Here is an 18,620-nt window from a genome sequence, read left to right as displayed (position 1 = left end):
CTATCACGCGTCTTCTGCATGATCCTTGTCAATTACGTGGTCTTCAAGTCTCTTCATGCACCTTAGGCTACACATTCTTGGGGATTGACAGTGTCTCAGGATCTTTCAGATTACCTACTAATAAGAAAGGTGAAAACTTAATTGTAGTCGAGTCCAAGTGAAGTTGATAGTTAAGGGTTATTAGATAAAAATTTAGTCAAATTAGTCAAATCATATAATGGCGATGAGTTATTAACTTCACCTACACTGAGTTTTCACAAATTAGAAATTAAAAATATATAGATATAGGTATAGGTATTTGGAGAAAGGAAAAAACTATCCACTACCAGGTGTAACTGTCGAATAAACCCTAATAGTGCCTCCACACCGCATCAGTTAACGGACATGGAGGAAGTGAGCGAGGGGAAGGACTTCTCGTTCCCAAAGCAGGAAGAGAAGGTTCTAGAGTTCTGGTCCCAAGTGAAAGCATTCGAGACGCAGTTAGAACTTACAAAGGGCAAACCGGAATACGTATTTTACGATGGCCCTCCCTTCGCGACGGGTCTCCCACATTACGGCCACATCCTTGCTGGCACGATCAAGGATATCGTCACACGCTACTAGTCGATGACGGGGCACCACGTCACACGCTGATTCGGATGGGACTGTCACGGCCTTTCCGTTGAGCACGAGATCGACAAGAAGCTCGGAATCAAGAAGAGAGTGGACGTCATCAAGATGGGGATCGATAAGTACAATGAAGAGTGTAGGAGTATCATCACGCGCTACGTTAGCGAGTGGGAGAAAGTGATCTCATGCTCTAGGAGGTGGATAGACTTCAAGAACGATTACAAGACCATGGGTCAAAACTTCATGGAGTCCGTTTGGTGGGTCTTCGCTCAGCTCTACGAGAAAGGGTTAGTCTACAAAGGATTTAAGGTACCATGTTCTTTCTTTTCTATTTTACTATTATTATTGTTATTATTATTCGGGACACAATGTTGTAACTGTTGGTTTGATTATTGTTGATGTTCATAGGTTTTGGCCTATAGCACTGGATGCAAAACTACGTTGTCTAATTTTGAGGCGGCTTCAGATTATCAGGTTTGTGATTTTACGCTCTTACATTTTGTTATTGTATGTTGGTGCTTGAAATGAGAGATTATTTGTTGGGGCAGGATGTACGTGATCCTGAGATAATGGTGACATTTTCGGTGATTGGTGATCCTGATAATGCATCTTTTGTAGCTTGGACAACTACACCGTGGACTCTTCCTAGCAATCTAGCCTTTTGCGTCAATGCTAATTTTACCTACGTGAAGGTCTGTTAAAATTGTTGCTGACATATACATAGCTTAATTTTTTTGGGTAGTTATTTGTTTCTTGGAAAGGGGAGTCATGAAGAGAGGATTAAGTTGTCTTTGTGTGACCAAAGTTAGGCTGCATACATTATGCTCATTTGGTGGGACCATCTTTCGAACCTTGCTTAATGTGAAATACTTGTGCACCATGCTGTCCTTGTTTTTTTCTTGGCAACTAATACATAAAGTAAATAAACCAGGTTCGCAATAAATATTCAGGCAAATTCTACATTATTGCTAAATCTCGTATGTCAGCACTTCCTAAGGATAATCCAAAAGAAACTGCTATTAATCATTCAGTTAGAGTACCCAAAGAAAGTGTGAAGTCCAAGGAATCGTCATGTGTAAAGGCAGGAAATGTTGCGGATTTTTATGAAGTGCTGGAGAAACTCTCAGGGTCGTCACTAGTTGGAAAGAAGTAAGCAGTTCTTCCTTCAATATTAATTATTTAAATACTTTTACTCCTTTAATGTGTCACCTTTATGTTTTCTGTTGAACATATCCAGTGCTATCTTTGAATGTGAACTTGTGGAGTTTTGTCCTCTATTGACACTCAAAGGAATAATGTGTTTTCTAGATATGAACAATTATTTGGTTACTTTATGGAGTTATCCGATACCGCTTTTCGAGTTGTGGCCGACAACTATGTTTTTGATGATAGTTGTACAGGCATTGTCCATTGTGCCCCTGCTTTTGGTGAAGATGATTTCTGTGTTTGCATTGCCAATCAAATTATTTGTAAGGTTAGCATTGTTATACTCAAATTGTTAAAAGCTTGTGTTTGTTTCCTGCCAATTGCCAAACACTCCTGTGCGAGAGGTATGCATCTCTATTGTCTATGCTGTATGCTGTTGGAAACAATCTACGATTGTAAAAACATTCATATGGGTTGGTTTGTATGCATCTGTCTGTAATATTTTTAATTGGATTAGCCAGGATTCCCTCTTGGTTATTGTAAAGTATAGGATGAATACTTTTTCTATAGCCATAGCAGCTCAAATGATAAGTAATAACTGAGATTCTTTGTCATCTGTTTGATATTTTATTTTTACTTTTTTTTTACACATATTTACAACTTTTGTTTGAGAGAAGTTAGATGGGTTTTCCTAGATCTGGGCTGGATTTTTTATATCCTGTGCGTGTTAGGATTTTTCATTTAGGGTAGAATTCAACGGCGTCATTTGATCCATGTAGGTGATCATAGTTAATGGAAAATGGTTTTGTTGCTTTATGTTTATTGATTTGATGAATTCTTTGCTGTTAGCAATCTATGTAATATGATTACTCAGATATTAAGTTGCCATGTAGGATAACCTAATAGTAGCTGTTGATAATGATGGTAGCTTTACCGAGAAAATTACTGACTTTAGCGGCCAATATATCAAAGATGCTGATAAGGTTATCATTGAAACTGTGAAGGTATTGTCCATCTATCTAAAACCATATAAATATGTTCTATTTGATTTGATTGTAATGATTTATTGTGGTGTTGATTATTAGTTAGGATCCTCCCATGACCCAGTTGAACGCTTCATTTTTATTTTTCTATCTGAAATTTTTTCCGTCTTCTCTTTCCTCCATTAGAAGGTTACCTAACTTATGGAGTTATCAATGGCAGAGGTCTAGACTGTATGATAGATGACAAATTTAAATGTTGGAGTCAACATTTTTTTTTCTTGTTCTTTCCTGCAAATTCTGTTTTGTTTGGATTGTTGTACTTAAATATTTTTTCCCACATGTTTATCTCTCCTTAGGCCAAGGGTAGGCTGGTTAAGCAGGAAACTCTCACCCCTTCTTATCCATTCTGCCCGAGATCCGGTACTCCTCTAATATACAGAGCTGTTCCTAGCTGGTAAGTTTCTTTATGTTTTTTTATTTATTTTATTTTATTTTTTTATTGTTCAGCATTTGTATTGTTCAAACCATTTATACAAGTTTCAAATTATAAATATCATCTTTGTAGTTATTAATTATGATTTTTTATTGCACTGGTATTCAACTATTCATTATACAACTAGTCATTTTTCTTAATTATTTATCTTACATGCTCTTCATTTTAGGTTTGTTAAGGTGGAGTCATTGAAAGAGAAATTATTGGAAAACAATAAGCAAACTAAATGGGTCCCTGATTCTGTCAAGGTTATGTTGCCTCCCCTCTTTTTTATTTTTTGAGCTACTTAATTTGCTGTTTGTTCTTGTATCTTTCCTTCCCTTTGCTTTGTAACGAAGGTGAAGGCCAGTGTGGATAGGAAAGAATTGTTAAAAGGCTTTTCTTTTGTGTTACAAACTGCAACTTAGAAAAATAAGTAGAAAGGAGCAATACTTTTTTAAATAATCTGTTTTTTCGTATGTCTTGCAGGATAAGCGATTGCACAATTGGCTGGAAAATTCCAGAGATTGGGCAATAAGTCGAAGTAGGTTTTGGGGGACACCTCTCCCTTTATGGATTAGTGAGGATGAAAAGGAAGTAATTGTCATTGATTCTATTGCGAAACTTGAAAAGCTTTCAGGTGTAAAGGTTAGAATTTCTGTTAGCCTTTTTGAAATTGCTTCTGTACATTTTTGCATGTCTTGTTAATTTTTGTTATACTGGAATTCATACAACTATGGTGTTGCCTTTTGTGTTCTTTCATATATGTATTGCGCATGCGCAATTTTCCTATTTGAGTACATTTGGTAATGTTTATATAGCCGGTCCCAAGTTAAAAAAAACGAGAAAGATTGTGTTAGACTTGCGACAACCTACATAAAATTTTATCGCATCCCAATGCATGGCTACATCACAATAATGTCTTTGAATCCATGTAGAGTTATGATAGACTTGCAACAGCCTACGCAAAATTTTGTCACCTTCTAATACATAGACACGATGCGATGACGTCTTTGATCCATGCCGTTCCTACCTAGTGGGAAAGGGCTTTTTTAAGTAAGTAAGTGCACTTGTTAATGTTCATGTGATTTATAGTAGTATTATACTGAGGTTGTAATCATGTCAGTGTTGGCATGTTAACTGCAACATATTCTTTCCTAGTATTAATTGAATGCCATGCATGGCTCTACTTTCACCAGTTACCATTACATCCCATAGTTATTGGCTTATGCTTGTTGTCTAGCTAGACAGCTTCATCTAATTCTTATTTGCTGTGCACTTGTGCTAATCCTTCCTTGTAATTGCAATGTCTTGTACAGGTGTTTGATCTTCATCGTCATAACATTGATCATATCACAATTCGAACTGAGAGTGGTCGGGTGCTTCGACGAATTGATGATGTAATATATTTTTATTCATAGCTTTCCAGCAATGTTGCTATTAATTTGTGTCTCATTCTTTGCAATATTTTTTTGAGTATTTATTGTTAGTCGTTATTAAGATGCAATCTAGCATATGCCCATGTTGCAATGTGATGTTATACAAGTCCTCCAACAATCAAAACAATGCTTTAAGCATCACTAGCTTTAAATCATAATACCAGATAGTCAGACAAAGCAAAATAAATTTATTATCATGTGTTGAAGAATATTATTACACTTGATGGTGGCAAAGATATTGTGCCTTGTTACGGATCAATTGCTTATATTTCAGGTGTTCGACTGCTGGTTTGAAAGTGGATCCATGCCATATGCTTATATTCATTATCCCTTTGAAAATGTTGAGTTGTTTGAGAAGAATTTTCCTGGTCATTTTGTGGCTGAAGGGCTGGATCAAACCCGTGGTTGGTTAGTTTCTTTCTCTTCATATAATCTAGTTTATGATAGGAAAATTCGCGATTACTTTGTTGTGGCTTTGTATTATATTTTTAATGTCATTCTCTATGTCAATATCGTTCTAGTGGATGGCATTTTTTTTTGTCATTCTCAAGTGATGATTGGGATTTTTCATCATTTTTCATCATTCAAATTAGATTGCATTTTTCTTTGATTAAATAATCTCTCGAGCCTCAATAGTAGTTCATCGTGTTTTGTTATGGATTCTGTGACTATGATATGAATAATTGCATGTATATATTGACAGTGTTTTATCACTTGGGAGGATATCTTTATTACCGTATCTTAATGAGGTTTCTTTTTTTCTTCCTGCTTCATTCCTTATCTCAACCTCCCTAGTTGGGATAAATCTCTGCTTGCAGGTTTTATACCCTTATGGTGCTTGCTACTGCATTATTTGATAAGCCTGCTTTTACGAATTTGATTTGCAATGGACTTCTCCTGGCTGAAGATGGGAAGAAGATGAGTAAAAACTTAAAAAATTACCCTCCGCCAATTGAAGTCATTAATGATTATGGAGCTGTAAGAAAGTTTTCTAACTTAATCTGTTTCATCTTAACATACAAATGTGCATTGTGCTCGCTTTTCTAATCATGGGAAATTGACTCACATTTGATTTGGTTTATTTATAAAACAGCATTTTTATAACATATCCTTGTATTTTCGATAGGATGCATTCGATTATACCTTATAAACTCTCCCGTTGTGCGTGCTGAGCCATTGCGTTTCAAGAAGGAAGGAGTCTATGCTGTTGTAAGAAGCATCTGATTTGTTCAATTTTAGCTTTTTTTTATTAGTTTATTTTTATTTGAACTCCTTTTTATTTTAGTTGTAATAAGATGATTTTATTTAAGTGTACTGTTCTACCATTTTTCTAAGTTTATGCCTATATGTCCCAGGTTAGGGATGTTTTCCTTCCATGGTATAATGCATATAGGTTCCTTGTTCAAAATGTGAAGAGGCTCGAAATTGAGGGTCTAGCACCTTTTGTTCCCATGGATCATGCTACACTACATAAGTCGTCTAATGTTCTTGACCAGTGGATCAACTCATCCACACAAAGACTCATTTATTTTGTCAGACAAGAAATGAATGCGTACCGCCTTTACACTGTTAGTAATGCTTCTAAAATGAGTGTAATGAATGTGATTACTTCTCTCAACAATATTTAATTTATGAGCTCCAAGTTGTATAATGGTAAACTTATTTAATTTGTTTGTTCTCAACTATGACTTGATAATTTGTCTTGGCTATTTTAAGTCCATCGTTTACCTTATTTTATTTTATTGATAAGTGACTTAAACTAGTGGCTTCACCAATTTGACAATATTTAGGGGGCACTATCTCGCTTGTGTTGTGAGATTATTGCCACTATTGCTTAGGTTTTGTTCCACCTTTATTTTCTTTGGTGTTTTGTATTTTGCCATAGTAATACGTTGTGCTAAGTTTGTATCATGATGAAATGACCTTGTAGGTGGTTCCCTACCTCCTGAAGTTTCTTGACAATCTTACAAATATATATGTACGGTTCAACCGGAAGAGACTTAAAGGTCGTAATGGAGAAGATGATTGCCGGACAGCTCTCACATCTCTTTATAATGTATACATATCTTTCAACTCATCTATGGTTATAAATTATAAATTTTACAAAGCTCTGTTGTTCTTTCTAGGTTTCTGTTAGGGACTTAGGTATTCTTGGATACTTGATATTGTATTTAAAGAGAGGGGTTCTTTCCTCATGATATCTAGGCTTTAAGGTACGGTTTCCTATTTTCCTTAGGTACATAATAACTAGGGGTGGCAAACGGGCTTAAACCCGCTGGGCCGGCCCGCGTAACCCGCCAAAAAAGGTGGGCTGGGCTGGAAAATTGGGACCGCCAAATAGCAAAAGCCCGCTTAACCCGCACCGCTTAAACTGCTGGTTTTGGCGGGGCTGGGTGGGCTTCCCCACCGGGCTTAGTATTTTTTTAGCAAGGGGTATTTTTATAATTTTTTTTTACCAAAACCCAACTTCCTCAACCCAACTTACAAGAGAATGAAGATGAAAATTGGGTGTTTTAGATTATGTTTGTTTTGTTTTAGAGACAATATTGTTAATTATGTTTTGGATTATGTTTATTTTGCTTTGGAAACAATATTTATAATTACAAAGACTTTAATGTTTGTGAATACAAAAATTATAATTTGTTTATACTTTTAGAAATTATAATAGTTAAAAGTAAAAAACAAAAGAGATTTTTTTATATCTTTTATATATATTATTTAATAGCCTGCGTAACCCGCCAAAAAAGGCGAGCTGGGCTGGAAAATTAGGACCACCAAATAGCAAAAGCCTTCCTAACCCGCACCGCTTAAATCGCGGGCCGGGGCGGGACGGGGCGGGCTTCCCCGCTTGCCACCCCTAATAATAACTATGGATTTAGGGCTAGGTTTTTTGTAGCACAGAAAGGATTACTTATAGGTTGAATTAGTGTTCATAGAGTGAAGCCGACGTCATGGGCGGTGTATCATTAGGGACTTGGGCATTATGGTGTGCCCAAAGTCCTACCACGAGTAGTATGGGACGCTTGAAGTATTTAAAGAGAGGGATTCTTTTCCCTGAACAGCTAGCTTTTAAGGTGGGGTTCTCTACTTTTCTCAGGTACTTAACAGTTTTCTAATAGCATGTTAAGTGATACACTGATAGAAACCAAATAGAACATACAGAAGAAAATGATAATTGTATTCATCACTGCCTCTTACACGACATATATCTCGTTTCCCTTCCCATGGATTTACGCACTTTCATGCAATCATCACGTTTCTCACGCGCATAGTGGTCAGCTCAGCAATTAGTCAGGGACACTGTCAGCCCTCACAACCTTTATTACCTGAAATACCATTTGAATCTCACTCTTTTATAAACTCTAATTCCATTAGGAGCTTGTCCCTATCATATACATTTCATTATTTGTTTCTTTTTCAGGTGCTTTTGTTGTCCTGTAAAGTAATGACGCCTTTTACCCCTTTCTTCACCGAAGTCCTATTTCAGAATTTGCGAAAAGCTTCTAATGGGTTAGAGGAAAGTATCACTATTGCAGTTTTCCTGAGGAAAAAGGCAAGGTATGCATCTTAATCAATTAATTTTTTTTTAATGTAGACGGTTTCATTTTCTTGTATGAATCCATATAAGTTGCTTGTTTTTTTAGAGGGAAGAGCAGATAGAGCAGAGTGTTTCCAAGATGATGACAATAATTGATCTGGCTCGAAACATTCGGGAGAAACACAAGAAACCTCTCAAGACTCCACTTAGGTATCTTAGTAGTGCATGTATTGATGTACATCTATATGCATTTTATCTTGGTTTTTATTTTCATATCAGAAATTTAATCAAATTTCTTTGCATTATAGGGAAATGATGATAGTTCATCATGATGCGAGCTTCCTTGATGACATAGTGGGAAAGTTGAAGCAGGTACATGCATGCCATATGCTAAATTTTATCGTTTGTACTAATGTTTGTTATCTTGTCAATTGTTTGAGTTGCATTTTTGTTTTCATGAATATTCTTATAGATTCTTATTATTTATTTATTTTAATTGCTAAGCTTCGATGATATTTTTTCCTTGTATGTGAATGTATACATTTGAGCTCCATCTTTTTGGTGTTAAAAACTTGTATTGTTCTGTCTCTTTGCTATTTGTGTTACAGTATGTCTTGGAGGAACTGAATGTCCAATCACTTATATCGTGTAATGATACTTTGAATTATACTTCTCTACGCGCTGAACCTGAGTATAGGTATGTGCTACACATGGTTATATGTTTTTTTTTTACTAAATTTGTCAGAATGCTTCATTCTCTTGCACCATTTTATTTCATATAATTTTTTTTATTTGTAGGAATTTGGGACACAGACTTGGAAAATCTGTAGATACTGTTGCCAAAAAGTCAAAGCAATGTCAGAAGAAAGAATTTTGGGTTTTGAGGTTGCTCGAGAAGTTGTCATTGCTGATCAATGTTTGGAGCTGAATGATATTAAGGTGCTAACCTCATTTAAATGCTGAGATGCATAAAAAATGACAATCGAAGTTGTCACTAGAAAGCAATTTTGTTCTAATTTTAAACCTGAATAATTTAAGGCTAAATAATCTTAATCGTGATTCTATCCTATCCTTTACCTCTATATATAATATATAACATAACTTCATAAGTGGATAAAATAATTTCTTCTCATTAATTCTAACCCATTTAAATTGGTTAGCATTCTTTCCATTGAATGCTTGGAGTCGGATGCCTCATTGAAGGATTAGTATTACCAGAGATAGGAGTCAAGCATTTTCATATACTCACCATATTAGAATTGAAACCAATAGGAGATGGTAGAACATCAACAACAACAACAAAACCTTATCTCACTAGGTGGGGTCGGCTACATGGATCAAGACGCCATTGTGTCCTATCATGAGAGATGGTAGAATTATGGTATATTATTGCACTGGGAATTCTTGACAAATCACCAAGAAAAGCAATGGTTCAAGAGGGATTGTTCTTTCTACTTCAGAGTAATGGAGAACAAGACACCGGATTTACTAATAAACGAACTTTTCTACAATGACAACAACCCTTAACAGAGTGTCTTCCCCCTTATGTGTAACAACTCTCTCTGTGAACCAACCGTCTTCTGTCTATAGCTGCTGCAGAAATATCTAAAATTCTCCTGGTTGAGTCATATTACTTGTCGACTGTTAGCCAAGCCAGTCTCAGCCTCCTCCCAACATCAGTTGTGTCTAAGGTTCCTAGGAATTCTCAGGAGTAGACAAGGCCCTTCATTTGATGAGGACTTTGGCCAATTCATCTGTAATATAAAGTACATCTAGGACACCTTCATGTTGCAGTAGAAGTTCCCCTACATCTGTCACATGCTGTTGGCAACTCTTGAGGCTCAATCTGCAGCAACATAGCCTTCTTGAAGAGGCCAACATGAAACAGATTGTGCAGCTGACTGGGATGCACCATGATATTTGCCTCTGGAATATGAGATTGCTGATACCAATTCTTAGATGTGATACATGAAATGGTAGAAGAAATGTATATTATTGAATTGGATATTCTTGACAGATCACCAAGCTTGCAAATGATACAGGAGGGATTGCTTCCTTTTTTTTCCTGAGAGAAATAGAGAGCCTTTGAATTCTCCAACAAATTACTCCTAACAGATTTTGTCAACTTTCATGTGACAACCCTCTCAAATAACTTAAATTAGCAGTGCTACCAATCTTTCTGAACAAATGTGCATTTTGTCATGAGTGCTGCCTTAAATGTTTTCTGGTTTAAAGTGACCATCAACCATAATGGAGCCTTAAATGTACTATATATGGCTCCTGAAATTATTGTAATCCTTTTTTCTTTTATCCCCTAAAGCATAAAAAATAATCATGCCTTTCCACTAGTAATTGTCAAGGGTAATTAATAAATGGCTTTTTTATGTTAATATCTTTTTCCCAGATTATTCGTGATTTTAAGCAGCCTGATGGTACAACAAAAGAGGAGATTGATTCCGCAAGAGATGGTGAGCACCTTTCCTAGCTGACAACAACTTAGTTTTGAATATTGATCTATCCTTCTATTAAATAAAGTGGAATACAGAGAAAATCTCTAACTGAAGCTTGTCTTTGTTTTAGGTGACATTTTGGTGATATTGGACTTGCGTCCAGATGAGTCTTTCTTTGAGGCTGGTGCTGCTCGTGAGGTAAGTTACTACTATGGAACACAATCGTAATCAACAATCCTCATATGTTTCATGCATGGATCGGAGAAAATATTGAATCTAATATACTTCATCATTGATTCAATTCTTATGCTTAAGCATTCCTTGAATTCTTAATTGGACAGGTGATGAATAAGCCACTCTTAATTAACTTTTCCTCATTATTTTGCATTGCTATTAAAGTTTTCAGGATATACACTATACTTCTCATAGTTGGAATTATCAAAACAGTTTTTTTTGCTTTGGGATTGCTTTTCTTAAAGTCTCAATAACATGTTGCAGAAGACAAGGAAATCCATGATAATTTATTTCTTGTGGCTTGTTGGATTTCTGTTTTCTAGTTTTGATAGAATTCAAAGCAAAATTCTTCGTTCACTGCTATTAAGAGATTGTTTACGTCTCTACAACCTAGCTAATAGATTGTCCTTTGATCTATATATATTAGGTCGAAAGTTAACTTACTCTTTTGCATGGTTGGAATTGCTCTGTATAGATTGTTAACAGAATTCAGAAGTTACGGAAGAAAATTTCTCTTGAACCAAGTGATATGGTGGAGGTTTATTTTGAATCATTGGATCAAGACAAGTCTCTTTCTCAGAGGGTCTTGCACTCCCAGGTATACTTAAAAAACTTGGGTTCAATTCAAATGCTACATTTTCTAAGTTAATTCTCGCAAATCTTTAATTCTTTATCAAATCAACACATAACCATTATTTAACTAAAATGTTCTTCTTGCAGGAATCTTACATCAGGGATGCTATTGGTTCTCAATTGCTTTCATATCATTTGAAGCCGGCACATGCTGTAAGTTGTTTTAAATGGTTTCCTTGATTTAAATATCTTATAGTTGCCCTTATTTTACCCTTAAGAGTGATAAATGATAATATTTTTAAGAGCCTTGCAACTCTTTAGTTAATTGTTCAGTTACTGCCGCCGAAGATCTGAAGTTTTTTTGTGCAAATGCAGGTTATCCTTGATGAAGAGAGGTTCGATGGGATTTCTGGCATGTCATTTGGTATCATTTTGGCAAGGCTTGCATTGATGTTCAACTCAAAAGCCATTCTTTCATTGTTTGAAGGTTTTTATTCTGTATTCCTGGATACGCCCTTTGTCATCGATCATATTCGTGATCCTTGTTTTTCTACAACTGATTGTTCTTTTCTTTCGGTAGGTGATGCAAATTATGCTCATAATCTTGAAACTCATTTGCTATCTAGAGAGAATTCAGATTTGAAGTATGAATTTCGAAATGGAAATGGAAAGGTTTGACCAATTTCCCTTGTTTTTTGAATTAATCCATTGTAATAAAAATGCTTATATTCTGATTTGTCTCTTATTGCAGATTATGGTAGACTGTATTGAAGAGCAACCTACTTCAGAAGTGGTTTTTGGCCTGCATGTGTTTCTTACGGTGGGAGACTGTTATGTTGCTGGAAAGGACGACAAAGTTGGCTTTACAAGAGGGCTGAAAATGAGCCGAGTTTAGCCGAACTAGATCAAGCTCAAGCTTGACTCACGAAAATTGAGTTTAACTCATAGATTGGTTTATTAACAATTGAGTCTATTTCTTAAGTTTAAGTTCAGCTCACGAGCTGGCACGAGTTGGTTTGAACTCACGAGCTGGCTCAAATAACAGAACATAATCTATAATTCTATATCAATAAATTATAACTTATATATATTAATAAATATTTAAAAAGATCAAGCTCACGAGCTGGTTCGAGCTCACAAAACCTAAATAATAGGAACTTAATCTATAATTCTATATCAATAAATTATAACTTATATATTTTAAAAAATATTTAAAAAGATCAATTTTATATATTGTTTATCTATCAATAAATTATAATTTGTTTATTTATGTTCTATATCAAAATTATATATAAAAAATATAAAATTTTAGTATATATATATAATCTAGCCAGCTCACGAGTTACTGAGCTGAACTTATCTAAACTCAAACTTGACTCATTTAATTTATTATCTCAATTTCAGGCTCAAACTCGACTCGCTAGTTTATGAGTTTAGCTTATCGAACTATTAATAAGTCGAGCTGGCTCATGATTCTAACCCTACTTTCAAGTGTTCTGTTAATCTTACTTATATATGCTCCATTGAGTTAGTTTAACTAAAATACCAAAAACATTAACGAATTTACCTATTAAACTAATCATTTTGGGTTTTCTTATAAAATTTAGTTTTGTATAGGTATTTAGTTTATGTTTTGATAGTTAGAATTATTTTCAGTCTATACCATTTTTATAGGGTAAAATATCACTACAACATTTTGGGTGTATGGCCACGGTTTTTTTGGTCATGGTAAAAAACCGTGACCATAGAGGGTCTATGGTCACGGTTTTTTACCGTGACAAAAAAAAAGCTATGGTCACGGTTTTAAGAAAAATGGTGGCCATAGAGTACCTATGGTCACGGTTTTTTAAAAAAAGGTGGCCTAAAAGGGTCTATGATCATGGTTTTGGGGTTGACCTAAAGGTATCTATGGTCACGGTTTTTTACAGTGACCAAAAAGGGTCTATGGTCACGGTTTTTCAAAAAAGGGTGACCTAAAAGGGTCTATGGTCACGATTTTGGGGGGTGACCAAAAGTGGTCTATGGTCACAGTTTTGGAGGTGGCCTAAAAGGGTCTATGGTCACAGTTTTGGGGATGACCTAAAGGGGCCTATGGTCACGATTTTTTACAGTGACAAAAAAGGGTCTATGGTCACGGTTTTTCAAAAAACGGTGACCTAAAAGGGTCTATGGTCATAGTTTTGGGGGGTGACCTAAAGTGGTCTATGGTCACGGTTTTGGGGGTGGCCTAAAAGAGTCTATGGTCACGGTTTTGGCAGGTGGCCTAAAGGGGTCTATGGTCACGGTTTTGGTGAGTGGCCTAAAAGGGTCTATGGTCACGATTTTTCGAAAGGGTGACCTAAAAAGGTCTATGGTCACGGTTTCTGAGAGTGACCTAAAGGTATCTATGGTCACGGTTTTGGAGGGTGACCTAAAAGAGTCTATGGTCACGTTTTCTTAAAAAAGGGTGACCATAGGATACCCTGTCCAAAACGGCGTCGTTTCCCTCCATTTAAAAATCCACAATTCTTTTTACCATAACGACGCTGTCCAAAATTCCCTCATCCCCTCAAATTTTCCCATTCCCTCGTAAGTTCCCCCCAAATTTCCCCAATCCTTCCTCATCATCTTGTAAGTTCCTAAGTTAGGGTTAAAAGAAATAAGAGAACTGGGCAAGCCTTCTTTCCTGCCCAGCCACGCACCCTCCTCCCCTCTCTTGTCGTTTTAATTCACGTCCGTTAACCATCTTCTTCACAAAGACACAAACACATCGCTCCTCTCTTCTTCTCTGAGGACCATAGTCCATAGAAGCCATGAATCAAGCAGCTGCTGCGTCCTGTAGCCACCGCAGCGACGGGTTCGACCACCACAGCCCCCATCGCTCCTCTCTTCTTCTCTGAGGACTATAGTCCATAGAAGCCACGAATCGAGCAGCTGCTGCGTCCTATATCCACCGCAGCGACGGGTTCGAACACCACAGCCCTCACCGCGTCGTTGTCGTCGCCGAGCTATCCTTCTCTGTGTTCGCCGGTGTCGTCTCCTCTGTCGTCGCCGGTAAGTAATACTCTGTTCAAAAACTTTTTAGCCATTTCTTCGGCGTCTGCTTGCTGGTTTAGGGTTTAAAGAGGGGTGACCATAGAGGCTATACGGTGAAAAAACGTGGCCTAAAGTGTTAGATTTTGAAAATTGAAACCGTGACCATAAAAACGGTGACCATAGATAAAAAAACCGTGACCATAGACCTATGATCACGAGAAAATAGGTCATGGTAAAAAACTGTGATTATAGGTCCAAAACGGTGACCATAGATCTATGGTCACCCTTTTTACTAATTATGGTCACGGTTTTTTACCGTGACCATAAGCCTTTTTTTTTGTAATGTATGTTTTTCGTTTCTAACATTTTGTGATTTTTTTTTTAAATATTTTTAACGTTTAATTGTACTTAATTTTATTTTTAACATTTTTTATTTGTATCAAAATTACTTTAGATGTTAAATTTATCTAAAATATTATAAATAAAATTAAAAATATTTAGTGATAGTTTTAAAACAAAAAAAAATGTTAAAGACAAATTTAAATGAATTAAAAATATTATGAGTAATAATTAAATTAAAATAAACGTTAGGAATATTAAAAAAAAAGTTGCAAACGTTATAATAAAATACTTTATTTTTTTTTATTCCTTGATCTAGTATATGTTTAATCAATTCTTCCCCTTGCTTCTATCCTCTAATAGAAAATTAAAAATTGCGTTAATATGTCATCTTTGTCTTGTGAAATAATATTTTTTAATCATCTATCTAGATATTTTATATTAGAAATTTTAGAGGTTGTTTATATAACCAAATTGTCGCCCACTAAGTTCATTGCATGTCATTCGACGCACCAATTGATAATATAACGGATCTGATGGGTTCTATATACGACAATGTGGCTCCAGGCTCTAACTTTGAGAAGAATCAGTCCCAAATATGTCTGCCAAGTAAATTTAAACAATTTAGTAATGCTTGTTTTGCTAATAACAAACAAAAAATAACAAAATTTATATAAAGTGTAAACATAATTAAGATAAGGGTTTATCTATTTTGTGTTCTAAGGCACATATTAAATTTATAAATTAAAAATTTTTTTATTAAAAATATAAAAAATTTAAGTTTTTAATGTATTTATTTTACATTCATTAAATGAAAATATTTAAAATTTTTTACTAATGATAAACTTATTATGTGTCTTTAGGATACATATTAGGCAACTACTTCAATGAAGATGTCAAAAATATCTTTTTATGATGATCTTTATTTAAAAAGTGTGACTTATTTGTTAATTTAAAAATGAGAGATAGAGTGAGAGAGAGAGAGAGAGAGAGAGAGAGTGAGAGGGGAAAACACACGGACGGGTAGGTCTAACGAACATGGCAAGGATCCTAGAGTTTGGAACAGGAAAGAGTATCGACGATTGGAACATGAATCTTTCTCCGTTTTTGTGGATCATCTCCCATAAGACATTTCAAAGAGAGAGTTGTTTCAATTGTTCAACTGGACTGGGCGTATCAACGATATCTATCTCTCCCAGAAACAAAAAAACGGTGACATTTACTTGTTTGCGTTCATACGTTACACGACGAAAGGAGGGGCTTTGAAAGCTATAGCAGAAATGAATCGGCTGAGACTGAGAGGTAAGATTATCTTGGTGCAAGAGGCAAAATTCAGAAGAACCTCTGGAGCCACGGATGTGGGAAACAGACGACGAGGTGACGCTAGGCTAAACCAACAAAATCCGGAGCCACGTGGGGAAATCGATGACGATTGCTCATTGTTGACTGCACGTGAATTACGGATGAAGGAAACCATGAAGCGAATGGTTGGGAATGGCGAGATAAAGAAAGTGGAAGCTGTAGTGGCGCCAGAAAATTTGGAATGGCTGCAGAGAAGTCTTGTAGGGGTGATGACGAAGTCTATTGATTTCATCTCTTTGAAGGAAGTGGTAGCAATTTCCATTCCTTTTGTCATTCAAATTCGGGAAATGGGAGCTTGCAAGGCACTTCTGACTTTTGACAGTGTTGTGCATGCGGATGAGACGTATACCTTTAAGTTGAATACCCTTTTGCAAGCTTGTCACAGAGTATGGAAGTGGAAGGAATCGGAGCGTAGTGAAACCCGTAGAGTATGGCTCGAATGCTTCGGTGTTCCGTTGTCTGCATGGTCTGTTGACACCTTCAAAATGATAGGAGGTTAGTGGGGAGCAGTTGTTAGGTGTGCAAAGGGAACAGAATTGTGCAGTACGTTCATAGCAGGTCGAGTGCAGATTGATACATATGTCATGGAAGTGATTCAAGAAAGGATTCATATCACTGTTGGTTCGGGGGGATATGACGTTTTGGTCATGAAAAGTGTAACATACAGTGTAAAGGAGTTTTTATTGATAACGAAAGCACCAACTGGGAGATCTGGAACCATGATATAACAAATCAGAGTACAATGAAGAGTACATGGCAGAGAAGGCAGCCGGACCAATCAAAGGCGGACGGCCATGATGAAGGGTTGATGATGGTGGTGCGACGGGAAGAGGAAGAGGATAAGTACAGATTAGTCATTTTCGATGATATTTTGAATGAATGGGTTAATTGCAAAGCCAATCCTAATCGCGGAAAACCAGTAACGAATCATTCCGTTAATGGCATCAATCAAGGAATACTTGATTTTGGAGGTGATTACAGTGCTAGCTATGAGGCTGACTCAGATAGAACGGTTACTTGTGATTACCGTGCTTTGTGTTATGGGCTAAAAAGGGCTGATGGGCTGAAAAGGGCTACTAACAAGGGGAAGCAAAAAAAGAAGGATGTCCTAAGCGCTAGGCCTATGAAAAAAACCACCTTGGAAGTGGAGGTTGGACCCACTTTGGGCCTCACTCCTCTGGCTGCTGGACACGACGTAGGATCCACTCTGGGCCTCGTTCCTCTGGCTGCTGGACACGACCCGGTTCGGAAGGGGAGTCCGAAGCTTCTTCTTCCGCATGCGCAGCAACATCGAGACCTAGTTGGGACGAGCTCCCTTGAAGGGGACGCCGGGACCCGCGGCGGAGACCGCAACGGTAGGGATCGCAGAACGCGCCTGGGACGCGGTGGGAATGGCCATGCCCGATCCGTTGGAGGTGTTGGAGAGGGCGACAATGATGAGGCTGGCCTTGTCGGTGGGGAAGCCGTCTTCCTAGGTCGGGTTGTGGACGATGGCGCATGTGGCGGTGTGGATCGGAGGGTCGTGGAAGATGGGGTGATTGGAGAGGTGCACGATGCTGTGGTGGAGGGCGAGCTGCAGTCGGCCCTACCCGCAGAGAGTGATATGACAGCAGATTTCGGGGAACAAGACGGCAATGATGTTGGCCTGGGGGGTAGTCGAGGGAACGTGCTGGACCACAGTAGAGGTTGTGGGGCTATTGGATGGGCTGTGGAAGGTTGTGGAGGTTCCGAACCCGGGCAGGGTGACTGTGACAGTGCTTAGAGGATCAGATGCTGGAAAATAAGCTGACTTGGGAGATGGCAAAGGAATCAGGTGCTGTGTTGTATAATGAGGAGGACGACATAATGGCGATTCTCCCGGCACAAAATGAAGAAATAGCACAGAGGAGGAAATTGGTGAAATAGAAGGCGAAGATGAGGCGTTGCAGACCCAAAACTAAAAAATAGGTGTGTACTAATAGTTCTAAATGACTTTCAGTTCTTGGAACATTAGAGGATTGCGGGGTGACGGGAAGATGAGAATGGTGAAGGATTTAAAAAATAAACATAACTTGAGTATGATAGGTTTGATTGAGACTAAAAGACAGGTTGTGACGAGAATTGACGTTGGAAGGATTTGGGGGTGTGTTGGGGCTGGATAGGAATATGTAGGGTCAGATGGTGCATCTAGTGGTCTCTTGATGATATGGGATGAAATATTTTTTAAAATGAATAACTGCTATAAGGGGGAAAGGTGGTTATGTGTGGAAGATGTCTTGCTAAAAAACAATTTCAACTGTGTTTTTTTCTTGGTCTATGGTACACATAGCAGAGAAGAGAAGAGCCATGTGTGGGAGGAGTTGAGTTATATTGCTGGGTTGTGTCAGGTCTCATACTGTTTCATGGGGGAATTTAATGAGATAGTGAATGTGGAGGAATGGAAGGGCATTAGTTTACCTCTGTCTGTAGAAGAATTCAAGA

The 18,620-nt window shown here is 37.2% G+C and overlaps 1 pseudogene; it reads left to right on the top strand.

Moving 5' to 3' along the window:
* On the top strand, positions 297-12,532 carry LOC107634250 (annotated as a pseudogene).

This window comes from Arachis ipaensis, chromosome B03 (genome assembly GCF_000816755.2).
Source record: "Arachis ipaensis cultivar K30076 chromosome B03, Araip1.1, whole genome shotgun sequence".
Taxonomy (NCBI): Eukaryota; Viridiplantae; Streptophyta; class Magnoliopsida; order Fabales; family Fabaceae; genus Arachis; species Arachis ipaensis.
Note: the sequence above shows the minus strand (reverse complement) of the source record. Positions and strands in the feature narration are given on the sequence as shown.